This window comes from Podarcis bocagei (assembly GCF_964188305.1).
Source record: "Podarcis bocagei genome assembly, chromosome: 11".
Lineage (NCBI taxonomy): Eukaryota > Metazoa > Chordata > Lepidosauria > Squamata > Lacertidae > Podarcis > Podarcis bocagei.
Window position 1 is genome coordinate 51,516,013 of NC_138136.1, and position 12,944 is coordinate 51,528,956.

General features: G+C 40.7%; 1 protein-coding gene across 4 annotated transcripts in view; it reads right to left on the reverse strand.

Annotated features, from left to right (window-relative positions):
• Positions 1 to 12,944, reverse strand: part of WDR7 (WD repeat domain 7) — a 221,194-nt gene that overhangs the window by 79,731 nt on the left and 128,519 nt on the right. The gene's annotated exons all lie outside the window — the stretch shown is intronic.

Sequence of the window (12,944 nt, forward strand, 5' to 3'; positions counted from 1 at the left end):
GCGAAGCCTTAAGGATGAAGCAGGTAAGCACTCTCCTGTTCCTAGCAATCTCTCAGCACCAGTTCCAACCCACCTCAGAAGGGTTTGTGTGTAATTGGCGGGGCAAGGAGAGGCAGAGGGAAGACGGGGGCAAATTCCTTGAGGTTTACTTTTCCCTAGCCCCCTCTTTCCCCAAACAAGCAACTCCACCCTAAAATCACATACTCTGGAAGACCTGTGTTCTTGAGAATATCCGGTGAACGGTTGGAAAAACTAAAGATGAGGTGAGGGAAGGAACCTGTTGCTTGTTCGCCCAACACTACTCAAAACCCAACTTTAAAATAAGCAAACGAAACAGATAAAACAGCTCTTGCCATAATGTCTGCTGCTTTCTAATCAGCTTTCAATGCAGCGGTGGAGGAAGGGGAAGAAGGCAAGACTTTAATGAGAATACATGCACGGTCTTTAACGACTCCTTAACAACATGCCGGTGACATCATCCGAGAAACCACTAGCAGTGCTTTCAATCTGCATGAATGGTGCAATCTGAGATTTAATTCTAGTGAGTAATGGCGCAGGAGTGGGATGAAGATGTCCTAGCTAGCCTTTAAATCTTAACCCCATGAATGTGTCTGATGAATATGCTGCACAGCCACACACTTAATTTTCTTCAAAACACAACTTCTTACTCAGAGACACTGCTTCCCCAGTTCCTTCTTCAACGGCAGACAGATTAAGAGGTTTCCCTCTCAGTACAAATCCCTTTTTATAACATTTTATTAATTTTCCAACAATACCAAAAACAAACAAACAATAATAAAGATAAAACCAAAACCAAAACAGATTGACTTCCCCCTATTCCCTTCCTTGGTTCCATTGTATATCAATGAACTATATGTCCTTTATAAAGTTTTAACAATTTGAATTACATTGTCCATTCATAATAAAATTACAAGTATTCTCCCTCTCAGTACAAATCCCTGACCTTATATCGAAAACTCAGAAGCAGAACATTCGTAGAAAGGATTTCGGTAAATGTGTTTATGTTATTAATTTATAATATTTATGGGTCACCTTTCTGTCTAAAGATTATTCAAGGTGGTTCACAAAGCAACAGATAAAAATGCAATTCAAATGATAAAATAAAAGAGAAAATAATACAAAACCTCCCGTTAATAAAAGCAGCAATAATAAATATGCTTGCAGATCGAAGAGAAAACTAGATACCTTTTTTTTTTACATGATTATCAACCCAAAGGTTGAAATATCAGAATAGAGAATAATGAACAATCCAGTGAAAATAAGTAGGTCTTCAAGACCAGGAGGGTGGTGCTTTATTAGGGAGGGGTGTCAGTTGGCAAGTCATCAGCGAAACCTCTCTCACACCAGTGCCTGTTAATTTCACTGAACTTAGTGTTGGGGGAAAAGCCCTGATCTTGCTCTTTTTAACTGGTTTTGAACTCAGCTGCAAATTACTTTCTTCTGCCTCTTCTAGGGAAAGTTTTGTGTTGTTTGTTGTTTTAATTATTGCATTTTAAATATTGCATATTCTTTGCTTTTATTTTACAAGCCGCCTAGAGAACTGGATTCATTTGTGATCACGAAAACCTGACAATTAACATCACATTCATGGCTTATCCAACACAGGTTCATGTTGCTGTTTCTAACCTTTAAATCCATGCCAGCCTGCATGCACATTAAAATAAATGACTGAAGCTCGTCTTATTTTCCCGCCACTAAGTTCAATGAAACTGAACTGGCAATATATCGCTAATCATGATTTGTGTGTGATGCAAAAATCACAATGTGGGGGAAACTGTGAAGCCAGCCAATGCTTCTCTCAATTCCCGCAACTCCTTTTAATTCTGTTGGTTCCGCTCTCCCCACCCTCACGCAGGGGGCCGTGAATCACAAGAGCAGGCAAAAACCATGAAGCCAGCCAAAGACTCTACGTGGTTCCATCCTTATTCGTGATACATTGGTATATCATGATTTTTAGCTGGCGATATATCACAGTGCTGAAAACCAGATACAGTGGTACCTTGGTTGTCAAACACCTTGGTACTCAAACACCTTGGAACCCAAACATTGCAACCCCAGAAGTAAGTGTTCCGGTTTGCAAACTTTTTTCGGAAGCCGAACGTGCTCCGTTTTGAGCGCCATACTTCCATTTTGAGTGTTACACTGAGGTCTGTCTGTTTTTGCTATTTATTTTGCGTTTTTGTTTTTGCAACTCTTTTAGTTTTGTTTTTGTGACTGTGTGGAACCCAGTTCAGCTACTGATTGATTGTGTGACTGTAGTACATTGTTTATTGCTTTCATTTAATGAATCAATGGTCTCGTTAGATAGTAAAATTCTTGTTAAATTGCTGTTTTTAAAAGTCTGGAACAGATTAATCCATTTTGAATTACTTTCCATGGGAAAGCACGCCTTGGTTTTGGAACACTTTGGTTTTGGAACAGACTTCTGGAACGGATTAAGTTTGAGAACCAAGGTACCACTGTATTGCCCATCCATAGTCTTCACCCGTGGGCCTTAATTTTTGCTACAATTTTGCAAAGCACAGGGCTGGTTTAGAGAAACCTACAACACCTGATCTTTCTTCCTTATAACTCTTTTCTTCGCTGATCATACATGGTAGATCTTGGCTTTGGCTTGAAGGTGGGCGTGGCTCTTTTATGACCACACTGCCAAACCAATACTGGACAAAAAGAACTTTCCGCCACGCTGTGCGTACATGGACAATAGAGCTGAGTGTAGATAAAGAAGAAACGGTTGCCAAAACGGCTGCTGACATCCTCGGATGAAGAGTCAAGCGAAGAAAAGAATGCCACATTAAAATAACGTTGCAATTAATTAGTAGCTCAATTATGGTTGCAACCTCTGGAGATTCCTTATTATAAGCACTTTAAAACCAAATTAGTTCACTAAGATTTATGTTATTACAAAGAATGCCAGATGAATTAATAATGACTGGCCACTTATTTTAAGTGTTGCTAAGTGAACAAAGCTCTCCCACCACTGCTGGGGTCAGACAGAATGGCCGGGTTTTACGCTGCACAATTTGTCCACTGTCCACAAATTTACAGGAGAAGGAACTCGTATTTTTTTTAAAAAAATAAATTCCCATATTGCCCCTCATCCGAAGATCACGGGGCGGCTTACTTGGATGTGGGAAAGGTTCTCAGTTGTAGACATAAGCAGAAGTCATTTCTACCAAGGGATCCATGACGCTGTCACATTTGGTGCCAACTGAGTGAACATAACATCTTCTTCTTTTTAAATAGTTTTAATAATAATAACTTTTATTTATACCCTGCCCTCCCCAGCCAAGACCGGGCTCAGGGCGGCTAACAACCAATTATAAAAACAAGTTGATTACAATACAATTTTAAAAACAAGATTAAAATACAACATTAAAACATTAGGATGCAGCCTCTTCACAGGGGGAGAAAGGAAAAAGAAAGAGGGGGAGGGAATCAAACTGATTCTATTTTATTGAGTTATCCAATTTTATATTCAACACAATCATTATTATCACAAAGAAAATATATGGATTCCAATCACCCCTCCATGACTTCCCTCAACTTCCTCTTCTGATCTTTAAATATTTGCTTCTCCTGCCCGTCTTATTCTACCTTAATTTCATAATCTTTTAATTAAATATTGTTATATTCTTATTCTTTTTGTACCATTTCCCCCCCAAGCTACATCTTACCCTTTATTATTTCCCCATTGTTGCATCTTAACTTTGATACTTGTTTTCTTAATTGTAAGTGTTTATTCAAACCCTGCTAGTGAGTTGACTTCTTTACAATGTTTTCCTAAGTACAACATAAACTGATCCCAATCTTTTTTGAAGTCTTTATTGTCCTTGTCTCTTAGTTTTCTAGTTAGTGAACATAACAACTCAACTCCCTGGCCCCTGTGCTCCTCCTTCCAAAATTTTCAGGTTACATTCCTTCAGGAACCTCTACAATATATCCCATTTTCACGATAAAGTTATTGCTCACATAATCACAGGGAGGGAAGCAAAACTTTTTTTTTTTTACTTCTCCCACCAAAATCCGCACACACAAAAACCTGGACAGATCTGTCTGTAATTTGGCAGGTTTCTTAGCCAATGCCATCTCTCCCGTGTATGCTATTTTTATACAGATTTGCCACAAAAAATAATTAGGGGAAATTAAGTCAGTTGGTTAAAAAAAAGAACCACCCCAAAACTGGAAACACAGTATTTGTATGAAAACCACTGAAATGTGTCAGGGTTTATCCTCCTCAGAAGGGGGTACCATATTTGCAAATTTCATAAACTTTTGCCAAAATGAAAGAGCTACAAATAGTTCTTTAAAAAGGAAAGGAAAGGAAAGGAAAAGGAAAATTTAATGGTACTCAGTACAATAAAACCCCTGGACCTATTTATCTGAAATTTAGTAAACATTTTTTGCTACTATGCCCTCAAAGCTCACCCATCATAAGAATATTTTTTTTATAGCTATAACTTTAAAAAAAAAAAAAATTCCCATGGTGAACAGGGAAGTAAAAAAGCTTCTTTCTCACCCAAAGAAGGAACTAAGCCAAAGTAGGCAGCTTCCAGAGCAATGTTTTCCCAAAGTTCAGAAGCCTGAGCTGCTTTCTATTTAGACTGCCTTTTAAAGATTATGCTTAAATATTTGTGTGGCACTAACGTTTCCACATTTCTTTATTTTTAATCGGGACATTATATTCTGTGGCGTTCCCCCCCCCCACTTTACGGGTGGGGCTTGCTGGCAGTCCAAATAGTCCATTTTTAAAAACAATAATAATAATTTCCTGATTTATCCATGACCTCACACAGTTTTACAACAGACGGCCACAACACACAGTCGCCGTTTCAGTATATTGCCATTACGTCTGCCCTACACTGGTGATCTCCTGCATTCTTGCAGCTTTATGGGCACCAATTGCTTTGGTTCCCCATCCCTACGAAGGAGAGGGAGGTGAAAAGCACTCTGAGCGTTTATGGCTTTCTACAGATAACACAATAAACCCCACATTTTCATTTATGTTTACTGCACTGGAGTTAACAGCTACATTCAATTAGGAGAAGTGACTGGGAGCCTTCCGATCTATACTGTGCTACATCATCAGCTTCCAGCCTGTTAAATGCAAAATTAATATGGTCTCCTCTCTCACCCCCACTATTTTAAACACAAGGGCAGCCCCAGGGCTTTCCCCCAAGGGGAACTCACAGGAACTCAGTTCCAGCACCTCTCAGATGGGTTCCGGCACCTCTCATGTGGGCGCAATTGCCATTCCTGTTGAGTTTTGGCACCTCTTTTTCTAGAAAAATAGCACTGGGCAGCCCCTATGTAACAAAAAAGGAAAAAGCCTCTGCCATAGTTATTCCCACGTCCAGATTATGCATACTGAAATTGTGATAATGAATCTTGTAATGGATTATTTTCCTTTTCAAATGAAGGACGCTGAAATAATGAACTACGGCAATCATCCATTAGTAAAATGTGAATGAGGGCTAAACAAGTAACTTTCCTAGATAAATGTAATTGATCATTACTGCGATGCTATTATACAGTAGCTCTTTTTAATATCATTCATTTAGCTACTTATTGCTGTGGTTGAGATAAAGTATTGATTTTTATGTTTTTTCCCTCCTACAGGCAGTTCTCAAAACCCAGCTTCTTATTTTTGTTTATTGAACAAACTGCCTGCCATATTTAGCAGCCGAGAAGTTGCCAGCCAATCCGCACATCTTCCCAGGGACCCAAATTTAACCTATTGGAGGCCAGAGTTGTTTTCAAATAGCTCTTCCAGAGACCCATTAAGTGTGCGTTTTAATTTATTAAACATTCCGCTCTCAAATCATTTAAGCCTCCCCCCCCTTATTTAAATAAAGCGCCTTGGCCCTTGAACACTAGCACATTAGTAAACACCTACTACCTGCAGACACTCTAAATATTTCTCTTGTCAACATTTATCTTGTTTAAATTGAGCTAAGGGGAGAGAGAGGGGAAAAAAAGATGAACTAAACAAAAGTCACTCTGCTGCCCACTTCTCAGTCTGGACATCTTTGTTTAAGCTTTGACTTGGCTTAAATGAACGAATTAATATTGACAAAAACATCAACTAAGCTAATGAGTTGTTAGTTAAGGCAATAAACATGTCACATTAGAGTCAGCGCAGTGAAGAGGTAATTAGCCCTAGAAAAGCTCCGCTGATCGGGGCTGTTGCGATCCTTTGCTCTTAACCTTTGAGTCCATTATCTAGTGCAGGATGAGCAGTGTCTATGCTAATGCAAATCTGCCAATACATTGGCCTTGGTACAGTAGCCAAGGACTGCATTAGCAAGGCCGTGTGATGGCTGGCGCCTTCCTATTTACCCAGCGTCTATTAACAAGTTTACATAATAGATCAAAGGATTACAATATGCTATATGTGCCGATGAATCTGCAAAATAACGCAAACAATAATGGCGCAGCACAGAATAAAGCTGGTTAATTGGCAGCTGTTTACCAAACGAGCCGACTATCCTTGGGAACTTTTGGCAATTTGAGTCTTCCTTGCTATGGTTTTTGATTACGTCCAAATAATACCCGGGTGTTCCTTTCTGAATGGAATTTGGAGGGGGGGGGAAGAGATGAATTTCCCCAGAACTAATAAATGATGTTTAGGTTAAAAGATCTGTATACAAGCCCCAATTTAATTATAAAGCCTGTAAAATAAAAGGAAGTGTTAACCCTATAGATTTAACCAGTGCAACTTCAAGAACATGGCATACAGATTTCAGTCATTATCTTCTTCAGTGAAATTATTAGCAACAATTCAGTATGCCAATTTTTTTAAAAAAAATTATTAGTAATTTCAACATAACATTTTATCAAAAAACATATCATCCTTAATCCCCCCCCCCATTTCCCCTCCCTCCTCCCCCAAATATAACCCCCCGCTGAATTCCCTCAGCTCCTCTCTCTGGTTTAATAACATACAGTGGTACCTCGGATTAAGAACTTAATTCGTTCTGGAGGTCCGCTCTTAACCTGAAACTGTTCTTAACCTGAAGCACCACTTTAGCTAAAGGGGCGCTGCTGCGCGATTTCTGTTCTCATCCTGAAGCAAAGTTCTTAACCTGAGGTACTATTTCTGGGTTAACGGAGTCGGTAACCTGAAGCGTATGTAACATGAAGCGTCTGTAACCCAAGGTACCACTGTATGTTATTTTCTGCATGTTACAAAACTTTACTGATCCTTAATTTATCTATCTAGATGTTATCAATGAGAAGTTTGTGAATGTTTATTCAAAACCTGCCAAGGAGTCCAGTTCATTTTGCTGTTTCTTTAAATACTTTGTAAAGGGTTCCCATTCATCTTTAAAATCACAGCTATCCTTGTCACAGTTATCCTTGTCAATCACAGTTATCCTTGTATGCCAAGTTTTAATGAATCAAACTATGGAGAGCAAGGTAAGTCTGTAACACCTCTGGATTCAGTACTTGACTACACAGTCTCTTTCTCTCTCTATAAACACCCACCAACATCTCAGCCATCTGAGGGTGAAGGGTTTGCATGGCTACTTCTGAAAGCAATAGCAGAAACATGGAATCTCTGCCCCCCTTTCATAAAATCTAGTATAACCACCGATTTGCTTAAATGACTTGCGGAGATTCCCAAGGTGGCTCACCAAAAGTTAAAATTACAGTAAAACAAAAAAACAGTAAAACAAAACAATTAAAGCCGGAACATTTTAAAAAGCTACAGAAATGGAAAAACAACAATAGGCAGCACAAAAGCAGCACGTATAGGAGCGAAGTAGAGCATGTGATCCAAGGGCCATGTCGCTGTTAAGCTTCTCCACCCCTGTAAACAGAAGCCAATAAACTGGAATGGGGACACTGAAGCTTGCAACACAATGCCTCCACATCAAATGTTTTAGTTTGACATTATAGGGAAGGGAATTAGAAAGGAGACAAGGAGCTGCTGCTCTTGGCCCAGCCATATAACCTCTGTAATCATAGAAGCTTTATATAGAAACAATGCTGAGTCAAACTCTTCTCTGCTGACCCAAACTTTTATAGAAGGGATGGGAAATTTGTCGATCTCCAAAAGCTGTTGGACCACATCAGCCCTAACCAGCACGGCTGATGGTCTGGAATGATGGGAGTTGTGGTCCAACACTGGGAGTGTCACAGGTTTCTCCATCCCTGTTATATATACAGTGGTACCTCGGGTTTGCTTTTGAATTATGGTCCTGGAGGAGACTCTTGAGAGTCCCATGGACTGCAAGAAGATCAAACCTTCCCATTCTGAAGGAAATCAGCCCTGAGTGCTCACTGGAAGGACAGATTGTGAAGCTGAGGCTCCAATACTTCGGCCACCTCATGAGAACAGAAGACTCCCTGAAAAAGACCCTGATGTTGGGAAAGATTGAGGGCGCAAGGAGAAGGGGACAACAGAGGACGAGATGGTTAGACAGTGGTCTCGAAACTACCAGCATGAGTCTGACCAAAATGCGGGAGGCAGTGGAAGACAGGAGTGCCTGGCGTGCTCTGGTCCATGGGGTCACGAAGAGTCGGACACGACTAGACAACTAAACAACAACAACAACTCGGGTTAAGAACTTAATTCATTCTGGAGGTCCGTTCTTAACCTGAAACTGTTCTTAACCTGAAACACCACTTTAGCTAATGGGGCCTCCCGCTGCTGCCATACTGCCAGAGCACGATTTTTGTTCTCATCCTGAAGCAAAGTTCTTAACCCGAGGTAATATTTCTGGGTTAGCGGAGTCTGTAACCTGAAGTGTCTGTAACCCGAGGTACCACTGTACTTCATATATCAGATATCTTTCATACCAGCCTACACAAAACCATATCCTACTGACCAACTCTCCTAATATGCAGTTCAAAGCCTGGTTGTGTTAGCTTTAGCCATGGTTAACATCACTCAGGCATGGGAACATCTGGTGAGAGGGTACTCACTCCAGGAAGAGGCTGTGGGAAACAAAGCTCACAATCCTAGTCTTTTAACTGCAGTTGCGAAGACCTCCCTTGCTTCGCCAAGCCCCAGCCAGCCTATTTCCTATAATCCTCTAGAAAACTAGCTTTAACCTTTGCTGATTTTTGTCGCTATCACCTAAAATGAAACTTAAATATGTGCTCATAAGTGCAAATATACGAGATAAAATCTTGACTTTTTGAACCCCAGGGGAAGACTCCAATTGATTTCAAGATTTCACCCAAAGCCCTTTATGTTCTACCAATGAAATTAATAAAACAGTAAGAGATTACTTTATTACTTTAATTGTTTTATTAAAAGAGGCTTAAGATCCGTCTCTTTATTTGCCTGCCAGCTTTTTATGGCTTTACTGTAAAAAGGAGCAAGGGTATACGTTTTAAAGGTGGCTTATCCCATCTATGCTACAAGAGCATTACTGGGCAAGCTTGCAAATGAAGATTTCTGGTGCATTTCCCCCCTCAAAAAACTGTAAACAAATATTGGGGCTCAGTGAAGAATAAAATGAAGACAAATAGGATGCTAGCAATATGTTTTTCAAAATCCTGCTCCGTTAATCCTGCTCTTGTATCGTGAATGGGTCCAAAAAAATTTGATTGCTGTTACGCAAGGCCTGCAAAGGTTGAACTCCAATCACTACCGTAGTCAATTAACTGTTAAAGAAGTCCTTTCATTTACGGGGGGGGGGGGGACGGGACGGACGGACTCTGAATACATTTAGACCCAAACAAGGAGCCCAGATTTAGAACATTTTCCTCAAGGAGAGAAAGAAAATAAACCACAAGCAATAGGGAACATTAACAAAGTTGTGAAGTATATGAATACTATGTTAGCCTTGGTTTCCTGTACTTTCTAATGGAGATCCTTGTAAATGAAACTTTGCAGGATGACCATTGCATCACTCAAACAATGACATATGCTGCTGTCTCACTCCCCCCCCCCCTGCAGATTCTGGATACAGTGGTACCCCTGGTTACGTACTTAATTCATTCTGGAGGTCCGTTCTTAACCTGAAACTGTTCTTAACCTGAAGCACCACTTTAGCTAATGGGGCCTCCCGCCGCTGCCGCACCGCCGGAGCACAATTTCTGTTCTCATCCTGAAGCAAAGTTCTTAACCCGAGGTAATATTTCTGGGTTAGCAGAGTCTGTAACCTGAAGCGTATGTAACCTGAAGCGTATGTAACCCGAGGTACCACTGTACTTTCAACTGGAGATCAAAAGAAGGGGGGTTTAAGTTAGCTGGAGTTAAGGCTGAGAGGAGAGCTTTAAAGCAGAGCTAGGTATTACAGGAGAGTCAGAACTGTCAACGAAAATAGAAGACCAATGCCTGTTGTTGCACTTTGTGTGACCACACAACCACTGAAGGGGAGAGGTTTGTGGAAACATGAAGTGAGATGTCAGATTATTGCCATGCTTCTTATCCAATGTCCACTTTCACCCTTGAAGACAAGTTGGTCACAATTCTTCTGTCTTCATGGTATTAACTTGTCTCCTTTAAATGCAATGGTTCCAAGGCAATTAGTTATTTTCAGTCTGATGCGGGATACAATATGTATCCCCCCTCCACCTCAGGTAGCCACAGATAGCATTTTTTGCATAAGGAGACATGCATTAGTTTATGTTGCCTGTTTTGCCTCCATCCACCATTCCTTGGAATGATCAAATCAGACAGTCTTCCCAAACACTAATTGGCCCTGCCTCTCAGAAAGAGAGCCAGATATTCAGGAGAGGTCAAAGATGAGCCCAGGAATCTGCTGTGCCATAAAAGAGGCCCAGTATCCACTTAGTGACTGCCAGAAGCAAGGAGTTGGAAATCACCTCTTTTCAAGAAGCCTGGGCTTATGCAACTTCTATTCCTTCTCCATTCTTGCTCTAGTATAAATGGATTTGAACACAAGCTCTGCTTTCACCATTGACCATGATGCACCTTCCGACTGTCAGGACTCTTGCTAGCCTGAAGAATGGGCCCTGCTGCCTTCTTTGCTTATGTTGACCAAGGATATCAGAAAACCGGAAGTGGGCATCCCATGTGTTTTATCTATTTATTTATTACATCTCCAAGGAGATTCTGCAAATACTCATGTCTGTGTTATATAAAGACATTAGCACATGGGAAATTTTAGGTAGCTGGAAGTCATATTGGTCTGGGAAAGGGAACAGATACATTTGGCAAATTTATATGATTTTTTTATACAGAGCAATTAGCATATGCAGTTATGTTAGAAAGGGACAAGCATTTGCCCAGAGGAACTAATTTGCTTTCAGTGGTACAGAAATCAAGAGCAGAGAATGGGAGCAAAGCAAAGAAAATGCCGGCAAGTCGCGGCCTATGCACATTTTGGAGTCCACCAACAATTCCTGGAAGAAGAGAATGGACTGCCAATTTAAACACATGGCCATGAAACATGGCAATGGAAATTTGTACTTGAAACGAGTGTAGACCCTCCAAGTGCCTGTATATTCCAGGGACAGTCCCAGTTTTAAAGAAGCCGTCCCAGTTCCTGATTTGATCCCAGACCCAGAATGTCCCACTTTTCCTTAGGACATCCCTATTTTCATCGGAGAAATGCTGGAGGGTATGGAGTTATGCCACCCCTGAGCCAAGGAGATAAGTAACTATACAATATTTGGGAGATATCTGAAGGCAGCCCTGTATAGGGAAGATTTTTATAAAAAAAGTTTAATGTTTTATTATGTTTGTTATATATGTTGGAAGCCACCCAGAATGGCTGGGGTAACTCAGTCAGATGGGTGGGGTAGAATATTTTAGGACGTCCCTGTTTTCATTTGAGAATGTTGGAGGATATGCGAGTGCCGTTTTTTAGCTTTGAGAAAGCAAACACACAAGCAGGGCATTACATCATTGGATCTGCCTCTTCTCCCTGGCCAGCTGAAATTGTTGGTAAACACTCTGCCCAAGGTATCACCACTAAAGCAGATCAAGACATTGGCAGAGAGGAACAGGCCTCTTTCAGCAAAGACCCTGAGGCTTTGGAACAAGCCTGCCAGATGAGGCTCACTATTGTACTTCATTGTTTGACATACTATGATTTTTAAAAAAATATATCTTATCTGCCAGAGTTTGTAAATAAAGCTGGGTTTTTTAAAAGAAGAAAGAGTTGGAGTGATAAAAAGGAATATTCTGCCAATCAGTTCTGCCAAGAATTTTCATGGTTTTCAAAAACATGTTCCCAAATGTCTACCTGTGAACCTTTGAGTGAGCCATACGCATTTTTAGATAAAAATGTCAGTGAGATCTCTCAATCACAGATGCTAAAAAGAAAATAATTCTAGCTTTTTTAAAAAAGAAAGAAAGAAATGCATTTGATCCTGGTAGATGGGAAATCAAGAAATTCAGCAATTTAAGGCTAGCGACAAAGCATGTTGCTGTAATGCTGCTGACCTAGACGGAGTGGGAATGAACACAGCTGCTTCATCAATAGTTCTACATGTTAGCAATGGGAGGGCTCAACGTGTAAGATGGCAGCAATCAACTTGTGTGTGTCATCTTTTAGAGCATTAAGGTGCACATGGTTCCTTCAGACCCGTGGATTCCTTAATCAAATATACAGTGGTGCCTCGCAAGACGAAAATATTCCGTTCCGCGAGTCTCTTTGTCTAGAGGTTTTTTCGTCTTGCGAAGTAACCCTATTAGCGGCTTAGCGGATTAGCGCTATTAGCGGTTTAGCGGCTAAGCCGTTAATAGCCGCTATTAGCGGTTTAGCAGCTAAGCCGTTAATAGCCGCTATTAGCGGTTATTAGCGGCTTAGAAAAAGGGGGGAAAGCGGAAAAAATCGCAAGACTCGCAAGATGTTTTCGTCTTGCGAAGCAAGCCCATAGGGAAATTCGTCTTGCGAAGCGCATCGAAAAACGGAAAACACTTTCGTCTAGCGGGTTTTTCATCTTTCGAGGCATTCGTCTTGCGGGGCACCACTGTACAAGGATGCAGAAAGGAG